Source organism: Suricata suricatta, chromosome X (assembly GCF_006229205.1).
Source record: "Suricata suricatta isolate VVHF042 chromosome X, meerkat_22Aug2017_6uvM2_HiC, whole genome shotgun sequence".
Taxonomy (NCBI): domain Eukaryota; kingdom Metazoa; phylum Chordata; class Mammalia; order Carnivora; family Herpestidae; genus Suricata; species Suricata suricatta.
The window spans coordinates 38,479,116-38,497,408 of NC_043717.1; positions in this window are offsets into that span (position 1 = coordinate 38,479,116).

Here is an 18,293-nt window from a genome sequence, read left to right on the forward strand (position 1 = left end):
TTTAACATTTATTTTGAGAGAGAGAGAGAGAGAGAGAGAGAGAGACAGAGCGAGAGCAGGGGAGGGGCAAAGAACGAGGGAGATACAGAATCCGAAGCAGGCTCCAGGCTCTGAGCTGTCAGCACAGTGCCTGATGTGGGGCTTGAACCCATGAGTGAGATCATGACCTGACTCGAAGTCAGACGTTCAACCAACTGAGCCACCCAGGCACCCCAATGTTATTTGTCTTTAATGTGAAGCTGTAGAACTTAGATTCATAATCTGTAAAAACGGTATAAAATAGTGTTGAATTATGATAGGGACAGAAGTTGGTAATATGAGTCAGGTAGAATTCCAGAGGAAAAGATATATAATGAAAGATACAGAAATATCCTGTTGAGAAACAGAAATATATCATGGGGAAAAAAATCCAGGGACAGCTGGGTGGCTCAGTTGGCTAAACGTCTGACTCTAGATTTCAGCTCAGCTCATGACCTCATGATTCACAAGTTTGAGTTCTACAAAAGTTAAAAAGAATCCACCAAGATTCAATTTGATTGAAAAAAATTTGAGCTACCAACATGACACTGACAGAAAGATATGTAGAGTATGTTTTTCTCCTTGTTTCAAGAATTTCAAGTCTAGGATTGGATAGCTGGAGAGAGTCACACACAGTGTGAAATGTCCTATAAAAAGTTGATTATAGAGTAGCATTCTTTCATGGAACGAGTTCCAGAGAAGGAGCAGTTAATAGTAGGAACAGGGCATAAAAATTAGGGGTCATAGCACCATAAGGTACGTTGGACAACAAAAGGAAATGGAGGGTGCAAGTAACATCATCTCAACAGTGATTTGGTTCATTTTAGGTTTGAAGGGAAGAAGTGAGTCAGTCATGTTGGCATGGAGTGTCTAAAAGAACAGTTGGCATTGAACCAAAACACCATCCAGGCAACATCTTGGTAGAGACAGAAGTAAAAGCAGTGGAGAGAGAGAGAGAGAGAGAGAGAGAGAGAGAGAGAGAGAGAGAGAGAGTCAGTCCATGGAGCACCCGAGCATGTGGGGGAGGGGCAGAGAGAGGGGAAAAGAGAGGGAAGTGAGAGAGAAGCCCAAGCAGGTTCTGGGCTCAGTGCAGAGCCCATTGCAGCTCTTGATCTCATGAACCATGAGACATGACCTGAGCGGAAATCCAGAGACAGTCCCTCAGCCAATTGAGCCACCCAGGTGTCCTTGAAGGCATACTGTTCTTTACAATGGCAGGGCAGGAATTCTCAAACATTTGCTGATTCCAGATGTTCCATACAATTTGGACCAGTCACCAATTAGAAGCAAACCAAGCATTTCCTCTCTGGCTGCTTTTCACAAACCAGTCCAGAAATGCCATTGCAGGTGGTAATGAGGGTGAGGTGGATGGAAATGGAAGGCGACAGAGGCTTCCTCAAATGCACAGCGTATCTGTCTGGCGACTGTCTTGTGGAAGCCATCCTCAAAGTCACTTGGTGACATTTTATCATGGAAAAGTAGGATTTCATTAAACAGCCCAGAGTGTAGAATGTTGATAAGATCCACAAAAACAATTCACGTCCAGTTTTCACCTGGAGGAACTGAATGGGGTCCTGTTAATTATTACGAGGCTACCTACCAAATCTGGAAAATCCACACGTGGTTGTTGAGTTGACTGTTCGATTTCAGAATCAGAGCAGGAATCTCTGAGTGGTGTGGATGCAGAGGACCAGACCGTCGTTGTCCAACTCTTTTGTAAAGTTTATTAGGCGGTAAGCACTGCCGATAGAGGTGACTCAAAGAGGACTTTGATGGTGGCTCATGAAGTGAAGGGTTTCATAGTGACCTTTCACTGTATCTAGACATGGGATTCCACACTGGACCTGGCTGGCCCAGAACTCATAGTACTGCTATGTGGCCAATGATGTGCTGGTTTGTATGTATCTATTTGTATGTATCGTGCCATTTTTGCCACAGAAAACATTGTTTGTAGGAATAATGGATTACCCGTTTACTAATTAACTGAGAAATCTCTCCCCAACTCTTGGGTTTGGTAGATATCCAAATCGTAATAATTCTTTAATAACACATGATTGAATCGATTGGAAAAGACCGCCTATAATCATTGAACAAGGCAGAACAGAAGAGAACACCTCCCCCCACCAAATATTCCTTGAACTGACCTACCAAACTCTTTGGAAAATTATGGAAATGCAGAGGTGTGCCTTAAGAAACTCTTACAAGTTTAATGGAGGAATTAGAGATACAAGAATATTAAGTGCTACTTATTAGAGTTATTTGGAGGATGCAGAGGACTCTTGAGAAAACATAATTTTCAAAATTCACATGGACAATTTAGGAGACTTTTATGCACAAGACAATCTGCTATTAAAAACTACAGTAGACGGTTTAAAGGCTGATTTATGTATCACTCATTTAATAGTCCCATTGTAATCCGTGGCATATCTGTGAGTAGGGGTGGCCCCCACGGTGGGCATCTCCTGGGCGCTTCTTAGAAATGGACATCCTTAGGATCCTCATCGGTATTACGGAATGGGATACATTTGCTGCATGGACGAGGCACGGAGGAATCTATCATTTAAAAAGCTTTCCAGTGATCCTTGTGCATGTTCAAGTTTGAGAGGCTCCAGTTTAAAATTTTGTAGACAGTAGTGTAGGCAGGGGCATTCCTTTTCTCTCGACCTATCCTTCTGACCTCTAGGCTGACTCTCCAGGAACAAAAGGCGGATGAACAAGAGGAAAACAAACAAGTGCATTAACATGAAGACTCTGTGTGCACATGGGAGAGAGACCCAGAGAAAAGGAGCTACTCCGCAGGTGACTTGGAATTCCAGCTCCTATAGCATCTTCCACAACAACAAAAAGGCACAATGTGTTGTGGAGAAATGGCTGGGCAAAGGCAGACCGTTTCGGGCTTCAACAGGTGGAGAGAAGGCTAGTTAGTCGAATTTGCCATATTGGACTCCTCTGGTGCCTTCTCCAGCCCAGTGGGTTCTATAGGCCTCTCTAGGCTTTGACCCCTTTCCTTCCAAGTAGAGCGGGAAAGGGTGCACCTTTGCAAATTCACATCTTGCTTTTAGGCAACCAGGAAATCACAATGAGCTTTTTTTGTGTCGGCTTTTCTTTTGCCTTCAATTTTTGCCAAAGTGGCATATTTTGGGGTTGCATAATTTCCTAACCCTCACTAGAAATGTGCAGATTGTCAATTCATTTCATATATAAGAGTTAAAAGATTGGATGGTAGAATTTAAAACAACAAAATCGTACTATGTTTTCTTTGTGAACACAGATGAAAAATTCTATATAAGATGTTGGAAGACATTACACAGGTGTGGGAAGACATTATACCAACTAATAATATAATCAAGTCAAATTTATTTCATACATGAAAAAAATCCAGTTTCCAGGAATTATATCAGTATAACGAATGACAGTAACATTTGGAAGTAATAAAATCCATGTATGTCATATAGATATCTGATAAACACAACAGGTCTTACAAAGGAAATATCTAAGTAAACCAGATGGAGAAAGAAACGGCTTATAAATGATCAATATCGTTGACCCAAAATAACAACCACTCCACTAGTGATTCCAGAAAATGTCCGTTCCCCTTGGGTACAGGATGCTGACATCAGTTTTCATCACTGTTATTAAAGTCTTCTTGTTTACTTTACAGAATAAAAATAGAAATGAAGACGTAAAATATATTTTGATATTAGACATAAGACAAAATTATTTCTATCTGCAGACTACTTGGAGAGGAGTGAAAGCAATCAAGATTAAGTAAATCTTAACAGGGTACAGTAACATGAATAGGAGTTAAATACACAAATCAGTAGGCTTGTTTCTCTGCAGTGGTGATGATCTCATAGAAAACAATGGAGGAAATTACCGACTCCTACTAATGCTGATCATAATCAGCTCCTAGACATAAATTGAATGAGAAGGTATATGCAGAAACCTGTGAAACTCTGAGTACAACATCCGAAAGCTGAACATTTGTAGAGATAGACCATTATCCTGGATTTGAATATTTAATTTTATAAAAACACTAATATGCAAATTGAAGGCATCCCCACAAAATCCAGGTGGGGGGAATGGAAGAAAAGGATGAAATATTCTTCGTGTCCTAGGAACTACGTGATGAAGGAGAGCAGCGTTTGTGAACAGATATGCAGTTTCTCAGAAATCAAAACTTCCCACAAAGGCCCTGCTTAAGCAGATACCATTTCAGTTATTATTAAAACAGGTACTATTTAATATTTTTCATATTAAAATGATACTATTTTAATACCACCGCAGATGAGGGAATGGATAAAAATATTAAACAAGAGATTACTGATATATGTGCAGAAATATACTACCTCACAAATAACTCATATTAAACATATGTGTAATCAAGCCAACAGTGGAATCCAGTTAGGGACAAGCACATTGGATTAATTTATCTGATAAAGGATTATATATCATTGGGTTTCTGTTTGGAATATATTGTTTTAAGTCCATTCTGACATCCAACCATATTTAAGAGCAAATTTCAGAGGAAGTTTTTTTGTTTGTTTTGTTTTTGAGTTTTCTTTCTTTCTTTGTGTTGACCGAGTAAGAGGGACAGAGAGAAAGAGCGCAGAAGAAGCATAGAGAGGGAGGAGACAGATCATCCTTAGGAGACCCCACACTGTCAGCACAGAGCCCTATACAGGGCTCAAGTCACATGAGCCATGAGATCATGACCTGAGCCATAATCAAGAGTTGGGCGCTTAAAGGACTGAGCCACCCCACTCCCAGAGGTGTTTAACAGGTAATGAAACATAATATACTATTAGAAGAAAATTGAGCAGACAAATGTGTTTATCCTGGAGTCACGTTATTACTAGACTTTTTTTTTTTGCAAGTTAACACATTTCCTTTATTTTTAAGTAATTTGGGGGTCCCCCATTGCTAATCGAAAGCATCCTAGGGTGCTCGGGTGGCTCAGTCAATTGAGCTTCCAATTCTTGATTTCAGCTCAGGTCATGATCTCAGAGTTGTAGGATCGAGTCCCATGTTGGGCTCCGCAGTGAGTGTGGAGCCTGCTTACTGTTCTCCGTCCCTCTCTCTCTCTGTCTCTCTCTGCCTCTCCCCTGCCCTCCAGGTGCCCGCCGTCTCTTTTAAAATATACACACATATATAACTACATTGGACTAGAGGAACCCGCTGCCAAGCCTCCATCACCAAGGGATTTAGTGGCTGAGTTTTACATTCAACACACTGTAAATTCTATTTTAAGAAGTTACAAATTATTCATCTACAGTCGACACTAAGGAGAGACAATACTTCAAAGTCAGTTGACACAAAACCCTCAGCGAAAACCACTCACGTTCTCTTGGTCTCTGAAAAGTTGTGGGCCATGCGGCCTGGTGCCTTTAGCACCAGATAGTGCAAAATAGAAACGTAATGGGTGAGGGATGCTAATTAAAGGACATGTGCGTCAGTGCAAAGAACAAAGAAAAAGCAGGAAATGCAGTTTACCACTTCACATAGTGGAGAAAAGAGTTCAGGTAACCAAATAAAATGCAACAGAAAGCAGGCCCGTCAGGGGAAGGGAAGTGGATAAAAGGATAGGGAAATAAAAGGTATCAAACAAGCACATTGCTGAGAAGCCAATCAATGGCCTTGAACCAGCTCTTCCTAGTTCCATTGTGTTTCCTGAATCATCTCCAAGTGTGGGGCCCTGAGTTGACCTCTGTGCTGACGGAGAACATGGGAGTCCCGTGTTGCATAAACGCGTATTTGGGGTGTTGGCAGCGCAGACGTTTAGGGCGGAGAGTTCCATGCTTGAAGAGTATCCTATCATAGGATTTTATTTATAGGTAGTCGATTTTAGCTCCTCTGGTTCATGTTTGCAACAAAGGGGAACATAGGGAAGGAATCACGGACGCTTTTGCTCTTGAAGGTCTAGCGGTGAGGAAGGTGCCTTCTCGCTGCAGACGGTTGGAAAGCTGGACGTTTGGGAGGGGGTGGTCAGGCTTTGGACACCAAGCAGCACGCGTGTCCTCGTAGGGAAGGGGAAGCGAAGAACGAAGCACTGAGTTGGCTCCAGCTTGGAGCCGAGTCAGTCTCCACCTCTCGGTTCCAGAAGGAAGCTATACCGCTGGCGTTTCTGCCAAATCAGGGTCTTGCACTCCCAGAGGGTGAGCTCCAAGTGTGAGGGGCCTGAGGATTGCAGGATATGGGAGGCCCAGTCCTGGGGAGGAAGGCAAGCACAGAGGGGAGCTCTTGAGAGCTGGTCTGGGTGTGCCGCTCACTGCTCTGGCTCTGTGTCTACACAGAGCAAGCCCGCTGGAGGACTCCCTGAAGTCCATGTGGGCTGAGGAGTGGATGCTCACGGCAGCAACAACGCAGATGTCTCATAATGCACAGGAGTCACCAGCAGCATCAGCGAAAAGTCAAACAGAACAAAGACGGGGAGAAAATAGCCACCAAACGAATTTCAGATACAGGGCTGAGGTCTGCAATTCATGAGGGAAACTTAGCGCACAGTCATAAGAAGGCAAACTCTGCAGTCTCTTAGAAGAAGTAAACACTGTGGTCAAGAAAGCACATGGCAGGAGGCCAGCCTCACCGCAATCGTTAGGAACATGTGGAGGGAGAGTCCATTAGACACCCAGCATGAAAATGAGCAGGACTGAGAACCTGAAATGTTCCTGGGACATGGAGCAAATGGAACTTTATACATATTGTATCTGTATCTATAGATCTATATAAAATCTATAATATGTATACCCACATATACATCTATTTACATAGAGGTATATATGAATGTATATGTATAATCTTATTAAACATTAAATATAATGAATCCTATGTAATTATATAATGTATAAACTTATTGTTTCAAGTATTTAATCAATGAGAGTGCAAAGCCGTGCAATGTCTTTGGAAAAACTGTTGGAGGTTCAGTAAGAAACTAAAGATGATCCAGTGACCTGGCCCATCTCACACCCGTTTTTCCAAGATCAGTCCAAACTTAGAGCCTAATTGACTTGTAGAGAACAGGACAAGCAACTCCATACATTTTTAATAAAGGAGTGGAAATGGCCAGAGTGTCAGCAGGAGCAATGGAAAGCTAACCGTGCTATCTCTCTCTGCAGGCAGAGCAAGGAGGTGGTGTAGACGTCATGTCTACACTGCAGGCGATACTGCGGTAGAGACTGGCCACGCTCAGGAAGCCCTAGCATGTGGCTGCACACGTGCAGGTGCCATCTGGGCAACGCGGTGACTGAGTCCTACACGAGTTTTCCGGGAGTGATGAAGCACCCTGTCTCTGCAGTCCCTGGACTGCAGGAGTCTGTCCCCCAAGACCAAGGTGTCCCCTGCTCCGACTCAGTCATTGGTTTCCCTGGACCCACCGGGTCAGCGGCTGTGTTCCCTGGAATCATTCCGTTGTCCGTTATTCTCTCCCGTTGGAACGAATCATGGTGGGTCCTCACGACTCTTTTTCTTGCAATGACACACTCAGGGCTGTCATCCCCAGAATGACTCGGCCATCAGCTATTTTCCCTGGAGGGACTCAGGCATCACTAATTGACCCTCTATTCTAGGGTGAATAGGTCATTGACTGTGTCTCCTGGTGACTCTGTCATCGACTGTGTCCCCGGGGCTGGCTCAGTCATCGACTTTTTCTCCTGGAATGACTCGGTCATCAACTGTTTTCCCTGGACAGACTCAGTGGTTACTAATCAAGCCTTCCCTGTGGGCTGTCTTGGTCATTGACAGTTCCTCCTGAAACAACTTGATCATCTGCTTTTTTTTTTTTTCCTGGGCTGACTCTGGCTTCAACTCTTATTCCTGTAATGATTTAGTCATTTACTGTGTGTCCCAGAAGGACTAGATCTTCAAATGTTTTTCCTGGAATGACTATCATACCCTATTTTTGCTTGAATGACTGAGTCCTAGACTCTTTCTCCTGGAATCTCAGGCATTGGCACTTTTCCCTGATTTAGTACTTGACTGTTTTCTTTGGAGTTACCTGATCATCACATTTTCCAGACTCATGGATCATTTGCTACCTCCCATCCCTTCTTAGTGGTTTCCTTCGAATGAGTAGCTCATATGCTAGTGTTCCTTGGCAACTTCAGTCATTTTATAACCCTTTTCTCTGGGATCAGTCATCAGTTGCTTTTCCTAGGATGATTCGGTCATGGACTCTTTCCTGGAGGGACTCTTTCATCTACTAGATATCCTAGAATGTCTTGGTTCCCTATTGTTTTCCCAGTGGTGGCCATAGACTGTTTTTCCTGGAATGACTCAGTCATCAACTGCTTTTCCTAGACTGCTTCAGTCAATGACTCCCCTGGAATGACTTGGTTATCCACTATTTTCCCTAAAATGAATCAGTCATCAACTCTTTTACCTACCATGGCTGAGTCATAGACTACTTTCTTTGCCATTACTCAGTCACTGACACTTTCCTATAATGAATAGCTCTTTGGCTCTTTTTCCTATGGTGATTCAGTCATTTGTTGCTTTTCCTTGAATGATTTGGTCATTGGCTGGTTTTCCTGGAACGAGTGACTCAGTCATCAGCTGCCTTTCCTGGAATGAGTGACTCAGTCATCAGCTGCCTTTCCTGGAATGAGTGACTCAGTCATCAGCTGCTTTTCCTGGAAGGGGTGACCTGGTCATCAACTACTTTTCCGGGAACAGGTGACTGGGTCATCAACTACTGTTCCTGGAACAAGTGACTCATTCACTGGCTGCTTTTCCTGGAACGAGTGACTTGGTCATCAGCTACTTTTCCTAGACTGACTCTATCATCGACTATTTTCCCTGGAATGCTTCAGTCATCGACTAAGTCATTCACTCTTTTTCCTGCACTGCTTGGGTCATCCAATCTTTTTTATAAGTGACTTGGCCATTGACTCTTTTCTGTATACTTAGTCCATGACTGTTTTCCAAGGAGTGACTCCATTATCCCTGTTATTACATAGACTGAGGGCATCCCTCAACCCTGCCATCTCTTCTTCAACTATTTTCCATGTAGTGACTTGCTCATATTCTTGTTCCCCTGGGCTATAGAGAGTTCAGGCATGTCTATAATCGCTGATTTGGGTATCAAGTAACTTTCCTGCTATGATGTGGACCTTAACTGTTTCTTCTGGAAATACTCTGTCATTGGCTCCTTTTCCTGGAACGACTGACTCAGTCATTGGCCACTAGATCTTGGCCGACTCTATCATTGACTACCTTTCCTGGAATGGGTCTGTCATTGATTGCTTTTCCTAGACCAACTTGATCATCGACTATTTTTCCTAGACTGACTCAGTCATCAGCTACTTTTCCTAGAATGACTTGGTCATAGACTCTTTCCCCTGGATAAGTCAGTCTGATTCTTCACTAGGCTCAGTTCGGTGTTGTCCTTGGGGTGATTCAGTCATCACCTGTTTTCTAGGCTCAGAGACTCACTCACTGCCTGAGAACTCTTCACCAATCGTTTTCCTTGGAGTGTTTTGTTCATAGGCCGATTTCTCTTGGCCACGGAGAATTTAGGGCTTTCCATCATCAGCGATTTCTTCTAGACTGACTTAGTCATTTGCTATGTGTATTGGGCTGACTCCATCATCCACTATGTGTCCTGGACCTACTCGGTCATCTACTATGAGTCCTGGGCTGACTAAGTCATCCACTCTATACCGTGAGCTATCTCTGTCATCTTTTCTGTGTCCTGGACCTGCTTGGTCATCCAATATATGTCCTGGGCTGGCTTCCCATCCACTGTGTGCCCTGTACTGACATGGTCATCCACTGTGTGTCCTGGGCGGATTCCAGTATCCACTATGTGCCCTGAGCTGACTCAGTCATCCAGTGTGTGCCCTGGGCTGACTCAGTCATCCACTATGTGTCCTGGGCTGACTCAGTCACCCAGTGTGTGCCCTGGGCTATCTGTGTCATCTGTTGCCTGTTTTGGGCTGACTCGATCATCCACTATGATTCCTGGGCTGACTCGGTCATCCACTATGAGCCCTGGGCTGACTCTGTTATCTACTATATGTCCTGGGCTGACTCAGTCATCCACTGTGTCCTGGGCTGTCTTGATTATGCACTGTGTCCTGGAATGGCTTTGCCATCCACTGTGTGGCCTGTCCTGGGCTAACTCTGTTGTCTACTGTGTGCCCTGGGCTGACTCGGTTATCCACTATGAGTCCTGGGCTGGCTTTGCCATCCACTCTGAGCCCTGGGCTGACTCTGTCATCCACTATGTGTCTTGGGCTGACTCAGTCATCCACTATGCGTCCTGGCTTTGCCATCCACTATGTGTTGTCCATTAACTGTGTCATTGACTGCTTTTCCTGGACTGAGGCAGATTGCTCTTCACTATTTTGGTTATAGTTCCTAAGTGGGTTTCCAGCAAGCAGAAAATGTGCATATACATTTATACTCATATGTGAACACCTACACACATGCGCATCCACCTATGTATCAGTTTCCTTCTGGAAGAGTTCCTTCTTTTGCACCCAGTCAAGAATATATGCCGGCTCTTTCCAAAGTAGCAATGTTGCCAAGCTTTGCATCCCCCCCACCAATACTAGACGTGAAACATGGCACCTGATGTGCTTACAATCAGGTTTTTGTTTTTTGGACTCTTCCAGGAATCTTTGCTTCCCACTACACTTCAGAGTTCTGTATGTATTGACAATATTGGTCTGTTACTGTGTTGCAGATATTGATTTTCAGTTTGCCTGATTTCTCATCAGTTTCTGGCATTTTGGGGTGGCTGCAAATACTTTTATTTTTTAAATTTATTTACTATTTATTTATTTATTTATTTATTTATTTTAAATGCTTATTCTTGAAAGAGAAGGAGATAGCTCATGATTGGTGGAGGGTCAGAGAGAGGGAGACACAGAATGTGAAGCAGGCTCCAGACTCTGAGCTTTCAGCACAGAGCCCAAAGTGGGACTTGAACTCAAGAACCATGACATGACCTGGGCCTAGGTCGGACGCTTAACCAACTGAGCCACTCAGGTGATTCACCTCTTTTAAATCTTACCAGTGTTTGGTTGCTTTTGGATTTTTGATGATACTCAGGATCTTTTCCCCCACAACAAGGTTGTAGAAGAATAACGTATGGATACGTGAACGTGCATGTAAATGTGTGTGTGTTTAGGGAATGGGTGCATTTGAGGTTGGCTCTTGGGTAGAAATGAGATGGGGATCAAAATGTACCATTTTACACATGGCTACTTCTTTGTACAAGTGCCATTTATTTAAAAAATCAAATCCAATCTGTCCTTGTCTAAGTGACACTTTTGTCATAGACTAAACGTCCTTCTGAGCCTGTGTCTTCGGCAGCCTGGTTGCTCATGTGCAGACGTTATCGATAACTCACCGTGTGTTTCCAATTTGAAAGGACTTTTCCTCACCCATGATTTTCTGGTTCTCTTGGCCTGCTGGTTATTCTACATGAACTCCCATGTCAGCTTCGTCTAACTCTCAAGAATGGTTTGTCCTTTTTTTTTTTTTTTAACTATGATAACATTAATTTTAGAAATAAGTAGCTAAAGTGGACATTTTTATGATTTTTATTCTTCCTTTGCACGACTGTTTTCCTGTTTCTTCAATCTACTTTTCTTCCCAGAGATTTTTAAAAAATGTTTAATTACTTATTTTTCAGAGAGTGCATGCTTAGGGGAGGGGCAGAGAGAGTGAGGGAGTGACAATCCCAAGCAAGTTCAGCACTGTCAGTACAGAGCCCAAAGAGGGGCTCAAATTCACCAACCAAGAGATCGTGAACCAAAATCAAGAGTTGGATGCTTAACCCACTGAGCCACCCAGGTGCCCCTCTTTGCAGAGATTTTTAATTCTGTTAAGTGTTTATTTATTTTTGAGGGAGAGAGACAGAGCATGAGTAGGGGAGGGGCAGAGAGAGAAGGAGACACAGAATCAGAAGCAGCTCCAGGTTCTGAGCTAGCTGTCAGCACAGAGCCCGACGTGGGACTTGAACCCATGAACCGTGAGATCATGACCTGAGCTGAAGCCGGACGCTTAACTGACTGAGCCACCCAGGCACCCACACATCACTTTTTAAGTTTGCCCCTAAGTATATTTTCCTTGGTGTTTTTATGTAATTTTTTCTTTTACAGTAAAGACTTTAATTTGGGGGTATATTGATTGCCTTTGTATTCATGTTAATTCATGGAGCTAACTTACTGATTTATTCTATAGATTGAGTTTGTGTAGTATCGATTTGCTAAGTTTTCCAGGTATCTACAAAGCAAGTGGAATTTATTTTTTTATCCTAATGCTTATTGGCCTGTTTGTTCTTGCACTGAAAAACACCTGTAACCTAACGTTGAAAAGCAGTAGAGGCAATGTGGGTCTTTGGATTTTTTTGAATGACTCGCTTTTGGTCATGGTATTTTTAAAAACGTGGTTGGTAGATTCTGTTTGATAATATTTTTTTTTTAGTATTTAAGCATCAGTATTCATAGCTGACATTAGCCTGACATTTTTTCATCAGTCACTGACATACATTTTTAGTTAGGATATAAAGTGTTTCATTATGAATTTCAATATCTGAAAATGACATAGCTTTCAGTTGTGTATAAAGTTGACGTAGTTAAATGAAAATCTTCTATTGCTCTTATAAATGTTTTCAATTACATGAGTATCGTAGTTATTTGACAAGTATTATCCATTTAAAACTATATAAGTAAACACTTCAGCAGCTGAAAAATGTACATTCTTATTCTTCTTCCTTGGATGAATATTTATATTTCATCTGTGCCAACAATTTTAACCTCAGCATAATAGATTGTTTTGAAAATATTGAATATATCCATATCCTTCCAATAACCACATGTGTATACAAACCAAAAGTTGACTTTTCTTACTAATTCCTAAAACATTAGTGACTCATGTGTTAGCACTTTTTTCTGAGTTAATGTATTTTTTTGATTATTACATTATAATTTTGACACATAGCTAAACATGAATGTATACCATGTATGTTTTTATGGGGGATGCTTGAGGACTGTAATATACTAGGAAATTACGCACAGGTTCTGAGATTCTCCTGGCCCCGTTTTCCCACTTCGAAGTAATCAGTTAGACACCAATTATATCACTCTTGGGATAAATGCAAATGCCTCAGCTGTTTCCTAGATCCAGAACTTTGATCAATGTTATTTAATCTGAGCTGGATAATCATTATCCCGTGTGAGGTGAAACACTGTCAAGAGGCATATAGTTATCAATCTTTTTGTTCAAGCCTGGCTTACAGGCCAGTCACACTTGCCTGAGATGTATCTGACATTTAATTCGTAGATCTACAGTTTTCTTGGTTGTGTTATACTGGGGTTTTACTATCATGAATAATTATGCATATAAATAACCTACACTTGTGTAAAAAATATTGATGATTAGAATGGTGTTTAAGATATTCCATGCTTTACTTGTGTTTATGCATATTTGCATATGATATCTATCTAAGATTGGAATATAAAGCTGAAATGATGGAATCAGATATTCTAGATAGTCATTACTACTGTTAGAGAATGTGGAGAGCTGCCAGAAGATAAGATATGTGCCTTGACCAAAGATCAGCCGCCTGCAGGCAGGGCAGTGTTATCACTCCCGGCTCAGGGCTGGAGACAGTCAGGCTGGGTTTTCTTATCGGCCCCTCAGGGGCTGTGCTGAAATTGCAGTTTCGGTTTCCCCTTTACCCTAGCCTTTTCCTAGAAACCACTTGACCCTGTTTCTTAGCAACCGACCTACGTCAGCTGCCTTGCTTCCCGCCTTCTACCTTTTATAAGATGTGTGTGTTCTCTCAATAAATGAGGCTTGATCAGAGACTTGTCTTGCCTCCATTCTCTGTGTCCCCTGCCCCCCAATTCTCACTCCCTCCCTCAGGACCTGCATCGACCGACCTGCTGGATGGGTCAAGAGAAAAGAGTTTATAGGGCAGATATGATTTTCAGAGACAAAGAAGAACACGGTATAACACACAAAACAAGATATTCACCAAGAAAATATTTAAAAAGTCTAAACTTGTATGCAGCTAAGAATATTACTAAAAAGCAAGAAAATCAGAACTACAAGGAGATATTGACAGATCCACATTTGTCCCTTCTAGTAACGAATAGAACAAAGAGTGAAAAAAATTGAAAGAGAAAGGGGGAGAAAAGCAAAATATATACTGAATTTAAACAGCACAATTAACATGTGATAAAATACATACCTAATGGGGTGCCTGGGTGACACAGTCGGTTGAGTATCCAACTTCAGCTCAGGTCATGATCTCATGGTTCCTGGGTTCGAGCCCCATGTTGGGCTCTGTGCTGACAGCTTAGAGCCTGGAGTCTTCTTCGGATTGTGTGTCTCCCTCTCTTCTTTCTCTGCTGCTTAAACTTTTGTCTGTCTGTCTCTCTCTCTCTCTCAAAAATAAATAAACATTAAAAAATAAAAAAGATACATAATAAAACTTTGCTTCATTGATTGGAGAATATATATATATATATATATATATAATATTCAGATTTGAAACACAGACAAAAGGTCTAGGAGAACAGGTGTGGACGAGGTTCACAAGAACAATGCTCCATGTGTGGACACGCACTGCCAGAAGACTCAGTTGGCATCTACAGTGTCACTCACATCACGATGTGCTCCGGCAAGGTTATCCCAAATAGCCAACACCTTGAGCATGCCTAGGGGCCATTCTCAGGGACTCATGAATCTATGTGAAGGTAAATGCATTCATTTATTTTCCAACTGTATTTGTTTTGAGTGGGGAGGGGCAGAGAGAAAGGGACAGAGAGAATCCCAAGAAGGCTCCATGCTATGTGTGGAGCCCAATGCCAGGCTCGATCCCACCATTGTGAGATCATGACCGGAGCCAAAATCATGAGACTGCACTAAACGGACTGAGCCACTCAGGCTCCTCAGAGGTGAATGCATGGAGATAACATCACAGAAGTGCATGTTGCCTGTGGCAAGCACGTAAAGTACGGTCAGCTGATAAGTGTGTCCACTGCAGTGGACCACATGGCCATTCTGTAGAATCTAGTCTCACTAGCATCCTGGCCAAGAGGAACTTTCATGTGGTGCACATGAGGAAAGGAAGCTTGTCCTGCATATGTGGACACAGAAATACATAATGCAGACTTGGTCATTTAGAAGTTAAGCGCTTGAGGGAGCAACGTGAAAGTAAGAATGTTCCAAGGGCACAGATGGACTGGGAAGCCCGAACTGAGCAGTAAATCAGACAATATCTCCGGACGCAAGAACAAACACCAGCATCAATGTCTGTTTCTCTGCGTGCACGTTATTTCTATCATGGCAGAGAATCATAGCACATATCAAAACAGACTGGATGTCCCACTCGTAAATTAGGAGTTGATGACACCGTGCTAGCCTGGTGCTTATTTTCCAGATCAGCTCAGAAGAGTTGTCATGTTTCACGCAGTAAAATATGACAAAATGCATTATTAAAGCAGGTAGAAGCCGTGGGATATTCCCCATAAAGTGTTTACTTAGCTAGAAGGGGAAAAAAGGCTGAGGAAAATCAAATGGGCAACTTCCACTTACTATATATTTTCCAGCGAGTAAATCTCAAGTTTAGCATTTGTATGTGACACATGATTCATGAGATTTTGTGGGGTTTTCTCCTTCTCATCTACAATATGTGACTCTCTATTTTTCTCAACCTGAGAATCAGGCCCAGAGAGTCAATCTGTTGTTTTATATTCCTTTCAAGTGCCAAGAAAAAAAAAATCACTTTTACCTTCTGTTAAAACTCTGTGAAAATTTCACACACAGTATGTTTTTAAAAATCCCTACAATTCAGTACAACTCCTACAAGAAATGATAAATGCATTAACTAAGATGACAGAGAAAAAGAATTATGTAATTTATGTTTTTAAATTTTGCATCCAGGGTTTCTAAATTTAAAACTAATTGGAGGGACTTCCAGGTGGCTCAGTCGGTTACGTATCCGACTTTGGCTCAGGTCATGATCTCACGGTTCATGAGTTTGAGCCCTGCGTGGGGCTCTGTGCTGACAGCTCGGAGCCTGGAGCCTGCTTCGGATTCTGTGTCTCCCTCTCTCTCCGCCCCTCTCTCATTCACACTCTGTCTCTCTTTCTATTTGTCCCTCAAAAATAAATAAATTTAAAACATTTTTTAAATAATTGGAAATGTTTAAGCATTGTGTAGTAATATTACAGCAAACACTTTCTTTTCAAACCAAGATAAGTTGTCTGTGAAAGCACTCAGGCTTTCTGATGCACAAGGTGCTTGCAAGGTAATTGTGGAGGCAAAGCCCACAAAGATGAAAATGAATGGGAATTCACTGGTATTGGCGAAATGGTGTAATCCCCCTGCACACGATCAACATGGGATTTTGCGAAGGAGCTGCTGAGCTGCAGACATGATAATGTGAGTAAGCGGAGTAACCCTAACCTTAACCCTAACCTTAGGAGGAGTTGGGAAGGTCCGTTTGGTTACAAAAAGAAATCCTGAAATCTGGGACAGATTACAAGCTGTTGGGAGCATGGTCTTGGGTCAACTTTATGGTACACAGTTTGTGAAATTTCAACATTTAGGGCATTGCCCTAATTTTGTCAATTATTAAATACTAAAATAGGTCAGGAGATTACTAGACTTTGCCTTTTGCATCCATTTTAAGTGTTTATTTAATAAATACATATTAAACATCATGTTAAACAAATAATAAATGACAGTGTGGAGCCCAACATACAGCTCAAACTAATGGACCATGAGGTCATGATCTGAGCCAAAATCAAGAGTCCGATGCTTAACCAGCTGAGCCACCAGGCGCCCCTAGACTTTGTCTCTTAAACTGTATTAATCTCAGATGAGACTTTCTCGCATTGGGGCATGTCAAATCCATCCTCAACAGACCACTTGGCATAAAGCTGACTTTCATGAGCTGTACTTTAAATGCCTACTCAAGGCAGATCCTTGTAAAAATAATTATTCCTGTTTTGATGTCATTAATTTTGATTTAAATTCTAATTTTTTAAAAAGTTTCTTATTGAGAGAGAGCCAGCATGCGTGCACAAGCAGGGCAGGGGTAGAGAGAGAGGGAGAGAAACAGAATCCCAAGCAGGCTCCATGCTGTCAGTGTAGAGACCCATGTGGGGCTCAATCTCACAAACTCTGAGATCATGACCTGAGCCGAAACCAAGAGTTGGATGATTAACTGACTGAGCCACTCAGGTGCCCCTAAAAAAATTTTTTTAAGTCTATTTGTCTTAGAGACAGACAGAGAGAAAAAGAGAGAATGAGCACAAGTGTGGGAGGGGCAGAGAGGTAGACAGAGAATCCCAAGCAGATTCCACACTGTGTGCACAGAGCCCGATGTGGGGTTTGAACTCTTGAACCAGGAGATCATGACCTGAGCTAAAACTATCAGTCAGAGGCCCAACCGACACAGCCACGCAGGCACCTCTAAATTTTTTTTGACTCATTTTTTTTGTGCCTCCTTAAATTTTATACAGAAGGCAGGGGCCTCTCTGTCCCCACCCCCTTCCCTGGCCTGGGCTCCTGGAAGGCTGGGATTTCTCTATCCTTATCCTTTCAGATGCTACTTCAACAATGAATATAACACATAAAGTGATGAGCATCACTTCTGTCATTTTGGCAAGAAAGTATTTTCCTTGTGTGTGTGGTTACGGGCAGATGCGGAATTGCTCTTCTGTTGTATTCAACGTACCCCTGTGAGAGCTGTTGGGATTGATGGGTCCAAGGATAACAAAGAGATTGCGGGGCTCACTTGGCTGTGGGATGACAGATGATAGGAGCCACTCACGCTCTCCAGAGGACACCTAGTCAGACTCATTTGATGCTAATCTGCCAGCCATTTACTCATAATAACATAATTGTACTAATTATAGCTTCTGTTGATTCCACATACGTCTATCTAACACTGTTATGGGCCAAGCACTGTTCGCACCACTGGAAAATTTTCTTTTTTTTTTTTCCATAATATTTTATTGTCAAATTGTTTTCCATACAACACCCAGTGCTCTTCCCCTCAAGTGCCCTCCACCATCACCACCACCTGTCTTCCCCCCTCCCCCCTCCCCCCCAACCCTCAGTTCACTCTCAGCATTCAATAGTCTCTCAAGTTCTGCATCCCTCTCTCTCCCCAACTCTCTCTCCCTCCTCCGTTCCCCCTGGTTCTCCATTAGGTCTCTCTTGTTTTCCTGCTAGACCTATGAGTGCAAACATATGGTTTCTGTCCTTCTCTGCCTGGCTTACTTCACTCAGCATGACACCCTCAAGGT